Source organism: Glycine max, chromosome 9 (genome assembly GCF_000004515.6).
Source record: "Glycine max cultivar Williams 82 chromosome 9, Glycine_max_v4.0, whole genome shotgun sequence".
Taxonomy (NCBI): Eukaryota; Viridiplantae; Streptophyta; class Magnoliopsida; order Fabales; family Fabaceae; genus Glycine; species Glycine max.
Genome location: NC_038245.2, coordinates 28,908,656 through 28,916,162, shown reverse-complemented (window position 1 = coordinate 28,916,162; position 7,507 = coordinate 28,908,656). Strand labels below are relative to the sequence as shown.

The 7,507-nt window shown below is 39.2% G+C and overlaps 1 non-coding gene across 1 annotated transcript; it reads right to left on the bottom strand.

The window, feature by feature from the left end:
- Positions 1-1,852: 1,852 nt before the first annotated feature.
- Positions 1,853-1,959, bottom strand: LOC112997933 (small nucleolar RNA R71). Its single transcript, XR_003262982.1, has one exon. It is a non-coding gene; the product is annotated as a small nucleolar RNA R71 (small nucleolar RNA).
- Between the last annotated feature and the right edge of the window lie 5,548 nt (positions 1,960-7,507).

Sequence of the window (7,507 nt, the reverse complement as noted above, 5' to 3'; positions counted from 1 at the left end):
TGCACGCTTCATGTTTGATTAATTGCCTCTGTGCTTAAATTGTGTTCGTGCTTAATGAAAAAGGGGTTAATTGGTGTGTGTGTTGCTTAATCACATATTGACAGCCCTAAGTTGATTTTCGCTTAGTAAATTACATTTGGGTTGGAGTAAGTGGTTAATTGCCAGGGGTGAAATCCTCATAACCTAGGATAAAAGAATGGCTTCTAAATCAGAGGAAACAACACGTTTTTACTATTATTAATTTCGTATTCCAATCTGCTTGTTCTTAAATTCACAAAACAAACACAACCCCCCCTCCAATTGTTACTGTCATAACGAAGCATATTATGAACATTTGGTTACTCATTGCTCGTTGGGAAACGACCTAGGATCACTTCCTAGTTACTGCATTCTAATGTTTATTTGATTCGGGTACGGCCTCGATCAAATTTGGCGTTGTTGCCAGGGAGCAGTGTCCAAAGGTTCATAATAGCTAGTGATTCGTGTTTTATGTTTAGTTGTTTTATGCTTTCGTGTTGTGTTAGTGTTGTTTAGTGTCTTGTTATTTTGTTTAGTGTGGTGTTTTGTTTTAATTTTTTTGTTCAACGCTTCCCCTATTTCAGTTTTTGTGTTTTGCTGTGAATAGTGCTTTGCGACGGATTTAGCGACTACTTTTGCTGACCTGGAAAACAAGTAGTAGAACAAATCCATTAGTGACTGAATTAGTGACTGCTACTGACAATTTAATTGGCGATTTTTGTTTTGATAGTTAGGGTTGTTATTTTTGGCTGAATTTTGGTGTGGTAGGTTCTTTTGACTCATATTATGTGTGAAAAATACCAGGAACACTTGTTGTGGCTAGATTTGAGAGATTCAAAAAAATTTGAGAACTTGTGTTTAGCAAAACTTCAAACAGCCATAACTTTTGCTCCGGGTATCAGAATGACTATTATTATATATGTATTTGGGGTAGAAAAAAATTTCCTATGTTAAGTTAGCTTGCCAAAGGCAGGTTGAGGTCTCTTCCTAGCCAAAATCGCATGTTTACTAGTTTTTTTTTATTTTTCAAGTTTTATTGTTTTATTTTACTAAACTTTCCTTAGGTAGCTTCCATAGTTAGACTTTGAATTTTTGTCTGAAACTTTTTGTGCTATCTTTTCATGATTTTAGGGTGGTTCTCACAAAATTTCAAGTCATTTGGATATCATTTAATGGTAGTTGTAGTTCAAACCTACACTATTACTTGCATAAGAAGGCAACTAGTTGTGTATGCTGAATGTAGTGTATGACTAGAGGCAATCCATCTGACTTACAACCCTTTGATCCTATGATAGATAGGACATTTCATAGATTAGTTAGGCATCATTTTATACCTTTTAAGCATCCTGAGCATTCTGTTACTGGTGAGTCTGTGCATTCTGTTATTGGTGATTTTGAACATCCTGATTTTGAACATCCTGATTTTGAGCATTATAATTTTGAACATTCTGAGAACATGGCACAACCTCCACCCCATGAGAGGACTCTAAGGGAAATGGCTGCACCTGATTTCACCTACGAAAGCTTATGCATCCAATACCCTGATGAGGATGTCCCATATGTTCTTAAAACTGGACTGTTCCATTTGCTTCCAAAGTTTCATGGCCTTGCAGGTGAAGACCCGCACAAACATCTGAAAGAATTCCATATTGTCTGCTCCACCATGAAACCCCTAGATGCCCAAGAGGAACACATATTTCTGAAGGCTTTTCCTCATTCTTTAGAGGGAGTGGCAAAGGACTGGCTATATTACCTTGCTCCAGGGTCCATCACGAGCTGGGATGACCTCAATAGAGTATTCTTAGAAAAAAATTTCCCTGCTTCCAGGACCACGACCATCAGAAAGGATATTTCAGGCATTAAACAACTCAGTGGAGAGAGCCTATATGAATAGTGGGAGAGATTTAAAAAACTATGCGCTAGTTTCCCCCACCACCAGATTTCTGAGCAGCTTCTTCTCCAATATTTTTATGAAGGACTCAGTGACTTGGAGAGAAGTATGATAGATGCTGCCAGTGGTGGAGCCCATGGAGACATGACCCCTGTTGAAGCCAGAAATTTAATCGAGAAGATGGCTTCCAACTCCCAACAGTTTAGCGCCAGAAATGATGCTATATTCATTAGAGGAGTGCATGAAGTAGCCACAAACTCATCTGCATCATCTAAAACTAAGAAGCTTGAGGGTAAACTAGATGCCTTGGTTAACCTGGTAACCCAGCTGGCCTTGAATCAGAAATCTGTACTAGTCGTAAGACTCTGTGGTTTATGCTCCTCTGCCGACCACCATACAGACCTCTGCCCTTCTGTGCAGTAATCTGAAGCAATTGAACAGCTTGAAGCTTATGCTGCAAACATCTACAATAGACCTCCTCAACCTCAGCAGCAAAATCAGCCACAACAGAACAATTATGACCTCTCCAGCAACAGGTACAATCCTGGGTGGAGGAATCATCCCAACCTTAGATGGTCGAATCCTTCACAACAGCAGCAACAACAACAACAACCTTATTTTTAGAATGTTGCTGGCCCAAGTAGACCATACGTTCCTCCACCAATCCAGCAGCAACAACAACAACAACAACAACAACAACAACAGCCCCAGAAACAACAAACAGTTGAGGCTCCTCCGCAACCTTCCCTTGAAGAACTTATGAGGCAAATGACTATGCAAAATATGTAGTTTCAACAAGAAACCAGAGCCTCCATTCAGAGCTTAACTAATCAGATGGGACAATTGGCTACACAGTTAAATCAACAACAGTCCTAGAATTCTGACAGATTACCTTCTCAATCTGTCAAGAATCCCAAAAATGTGAGTGTCATTACTTTGAGGTCGGGAAAGTAGTGTCAAGGACCTCAACCAGTAGCATCTTCCTCATCCCCAAATGAACCTGCCCAACTTCACTCTACTCCAGAAAAAGAGGATGACAAAAATTTAAAGAGTAAGTTACCTAACAATTTCTATGCAGGTGAATCTTCCATTGGTAATTCTGATTTACAGAAGCAGCATATCCCTCTTCCATTCCCTCCAAGAGCAATTTCCAACAAAAAAATGGAAGAGGCAGAGAAGGAGATCTTGGAAACATTTAGAAAAGTAGAGGTAACCATACCTCTGCTGGATGCAATAAAGCAAATTCCAAGGTATGCTAAATTCTTGAAGGAGTTGTGCACTAATAAGCGGAAGCTTAAAGGAAGTGAAAGAATTAGCATGGGCAGAAATGTCTCCGCATTGATTGGTAAATCTGTTCCCCAAATCCCTGAAAAATGTAAAGATCCAGGTACATTCAGCATACCTTGTATTATAAGGAACAGTAAGTTTGACAATGCCATGCTAGATTTAGGAGCTTTTGTTAGTGTTATGCCTCTGTTTATTTATAATTCTCTATCTCTTGGTCCTTTGCAGTCAACTAATGTGGTAATTCATTTAGCTAATAGAAGTGTTGCCTATCCTGCTGGTTTCATAGAGGATGTCTTAGTTAGAGTTGGTGAACTAATTTTCCCTGTTGAATTTTATATTTTGAATATGGAGGAGAGATTTTCTCAAGGATCAGTTCCCATCATTCTAGGTAGACCTTTTATGAAAACTACTAGAACTAAGATAGATGTATATGCAGGCACATTATCTATGGAGTTTGGTGATATAACTATTCATTTTAATATTCTTGATGCTATGAAACACCCATCTGAAGATCTTTCTGTATTTCGTGCTGAAATAATTGACCATATTGTTGATGAATACACGACTGATCTTCATTCTAATCTGTATGTCTGTCATATTTCATGCATTGAATCTGAATTTGTACTTGATCATATGTCTGAATTTGATGCTGAGAGTGAATCTGAATTTGATATTGATTACACGCCTGGTGATGTTTTACCTCTTGAGATTGATTTTCTAGAGTCAAATAGAACTAACCATGTTTCAGGAAGTACATATACCTCTGACTTTCTTTATGAGGTACGGGCTGAGAAACCATCTCATTCTACCACTATCCAGCTGGCCACACCAGAATTGAAGCCTCTGCCATCAAATTTAAAATATGCTTACTTGGATGATAGCAAAAGTTTCCCAGTAATTATATCTGCCTCCCTTGCTGGTGAGCAAGAGGAGAAGCTGTTATCAGTTCTCAAGAAGCATAAGAAGGCTATAGGTTGGACCTTGGCGGACATTCCTGGTATTAGCCCATCCACATGTATGCATCGGATAAATTTAGAGGATGGGGCAAAACCAGTAAGACAGCCACAGAGAAGACTCAACCCGGTGATTCTTGATGTAGTGAAGAAAGAGGTAACCAAGCTTTTGCAAGCTGGAATCATTTATCCTATCTCCGACAGCCAATGGGTGAGTCCCGTCCAAGTAGTCCCAAAGAAAACTGGTCTCACCGTGATAAAAAAAATAAGAAGAAGGAGTTGATTCCTACTCGGGTTCAGAACAGTTGGAGAGTCTGCATCGACTATAGGAGGCTGAACCATGTTACCAAAAAGGACCATTTTCCCCTGCCATTCATTGACCAGATGCTTGAACGCCTGGCAGGTAAATCTCACTACTATTTCCTTGATGATTTTTCTGGTTATATGCAAATCACTATTGCTCCTGAGGATCAGGAAAAGACTACATTCACCTGCCCCTTCGGCACTTTTGCCTATAGGAGGATGCCTTTCAGCCTGTGCAATGCCCCTGGTACCTTCCAGTGGTGCATGATCAGTATTTTTAGTGATTTTTTAGAAAATTGCATATAGGTGTTTATGGATGATTTCATTGTATATGGATCCTTTTTTTATGTTTGTTTGGATAGTCTGGAAAAGGTTGAGTAGAAGCATTGAAACTAACCTTGTTCTAAATTTTGAAAAATGTCATTTTATGGTTGAGCAAGGTATAGTTTTAGGACACATTATTTCCAATAAAGGCATTGAAGTAGATCCTGCAAAAATTTCTGTTATTTCACAATTACCTTACCCCTCTTACGTGTGAGAGCTGCAATCTTTTCTTGGTCATGCAGGATTCTACAGGCGCTTTATAAGAGATTTTAGCAAAGTAGCCCTTCCACTATCCAACTTGTTGCAAAAGGAGGTGGAGTTTGACTTCAATGATAAATGCAAAGAGGCTTTTGATTGCCTCAAAAGAGCACTGACTACCACCCCCATCATCCAAGCACCCGACTGGACAACCCCTTTTGAGCTTATGTGTGATGCATCAAATTATGCATTGGGGGTTGTCCTTGCTCAGAAAATTGATATTGCCCAGGGTGATATATTATGCTTCCAGGACTTTAGATGTTGCCTAAGCGAATTATACTACTACTGAGAAAAAGCTACTAGCCATAGTTTTTGCTCTTGAAAAATTTCGTTCTTATTTGCTTGGTACTCGCATTATTGTTTATACTGACCATGCAGCTCTAAAGTACTTGTTGAAGAAGGCTGATTCAAAGCCTAGGTTGATCTGATGGATGCTCTGGCTCCAAGAGTTTGACTTGGAGATCCGTGATAGGAGCGGAGCACAAAATTTAGTTGCTGATCATTTGAGTCGGATCGAACGTGTGTCTGATGAGGATTCACCCATTCGGGATGATTTCCCGGATGATCATTTGTATATACCGTATAGTATTTCTGATTCTCTTTCTACTCCCTGGTTTGCTAACATTGTCAATTATTTAGTTGCTTCTGTTTTTCCTCCCTTAGCATCTAAGGCTCAAAAAGATAAAATTAAAAGTGATGCTAAGCATTTTATTTGGGATGACCCCTATTTGTGGAAATTGTATAGTGATCAGGTCATTAGACAATGCATTCCAGATCATGAGACTGACTCAGTCCTGCAGTTCTGTCATTCTTCCGCACCGGGAGATCATCTGGGTGTTCAAAGGACAGCTCGCAAAGTGCTTAACTGTGGCTTTTATTGGCCCACCATCTTAAAAGATGCATCGAAGATCTGTAGCACTTGTGAGCAATGTCAGAGAGCAAGAAGTGCACTTACATGGCGACAACAAATGTCTCAGCAACCTATGCTATTCTGTGAGGTGTTTGATGTCTGGCGCATAGATTTCATGGGCCCTTTTCCTGTCTCTTTTGGTTATGTTTACATTCTCCTTGAAGTTGATTATGTTTCAAAATGGGTGGAAGCCAAGCCCACTGGAACTAATGATGCTAAGGTTGTTGCAGATTTTGTCAGATCTAATCTGTTTTGCAGGTTTGGAGTACCTAAAGCAATCGTTAGTGATCAAGGAACCCATTTTTGCAACAAATCAATGCATGCTTTGCTTAAAAAGTATGGGGTTGTACACAGGGTATCCACACCATACCACCCCCAAACCAATGGACAGGCAGAAATTTCTAATAGGGAGATCAAGAGAATTTTAGAGAAGATTGTGCAGCCAAGCAGGAAAGATTGGAGTACCAGGCTTGATGATGCTCTTTGGGCACATCGGACTGCCTACAAAGCACCCATAGGAATGTCTCCTTATCGAGTTGTCTTTGGAAAGGCATGTCATCTTCCAGTGGAGATTGAGCACAAAGCATACTGGGCAGTGAAGACCTGCAACTTCTCTATGGATCAAGCTGGCGAGGAAAGAAAGTTGCAACTGAGTGAGTTAGATAAAATCCGCCTAGAAGCCTATGAGAATGCCAGGTTCTACAAAGAAAAGACCAAGAAGTTCCATGATAGCATGATAATTAAGAAGGACTTCATGGTTGGGCAAAAAGTGTTATTGTATAATTCTAGGCTTGGACTCATGAGTGGTAAGTTGAGGTCTAAGTGGATTAGTCCTTTTGTTGTTACTAATGTTTTTCCTTATGGTACAGTTGAGATCAAAAGCGACTCCACAAACAAGAGCTTTAAGGTCAATGGATGTCGACTTAAGCCATTCCTCACAAACCCTTCTTTAGTGGACGTAGTGGTGGAAGAGACTTCCTTACTCCACCCTACTCTTCCTCCACCATGACTTAGATAGTTCTTCTTTTCCTATCTCCTTCTTTGCTTTTATTACATTTGTCCGATTCTATTTGATGGTTTAATTGCTTTTAATCTTTTAATTATGCTATATTGAGGACAATGTGTTGTTTAAGTATGGGGGGGAGTGTTCTTTGGTTTTGCTAGTTTTGTTGGTTTTGTTAATTTTGTTAGTTGTGTTGGCTTTGTTATTTTTGTTAGTTTTGTTGGGTTTCTAGTTTAATATTTTAGGTCAATTTTGTTTGCATGTACGACATTGCATGTTTTTCTTGGAATTATAGGTTATGTTCAAGTAATGGGTAATTGTTTCGAAAATAAAAGTTTCTTGACATTTTGTGATTTGAAATCCATGTTTTTCCTCTACATGTCATGATAGTTTTGAAAGCTTAATTTGGAAGTGAAAAGTTTACCTTTGTGAGAATTTGAGCCATCATCATAATCATTTGGTGTGTTTTTCCCCCATTGATTGCTTGCACAATAGCCTTGGCTTGATTCTTGTTTATGCTTCCTAATTCACATGCATATTTGGAAATGATTTAGGCAATT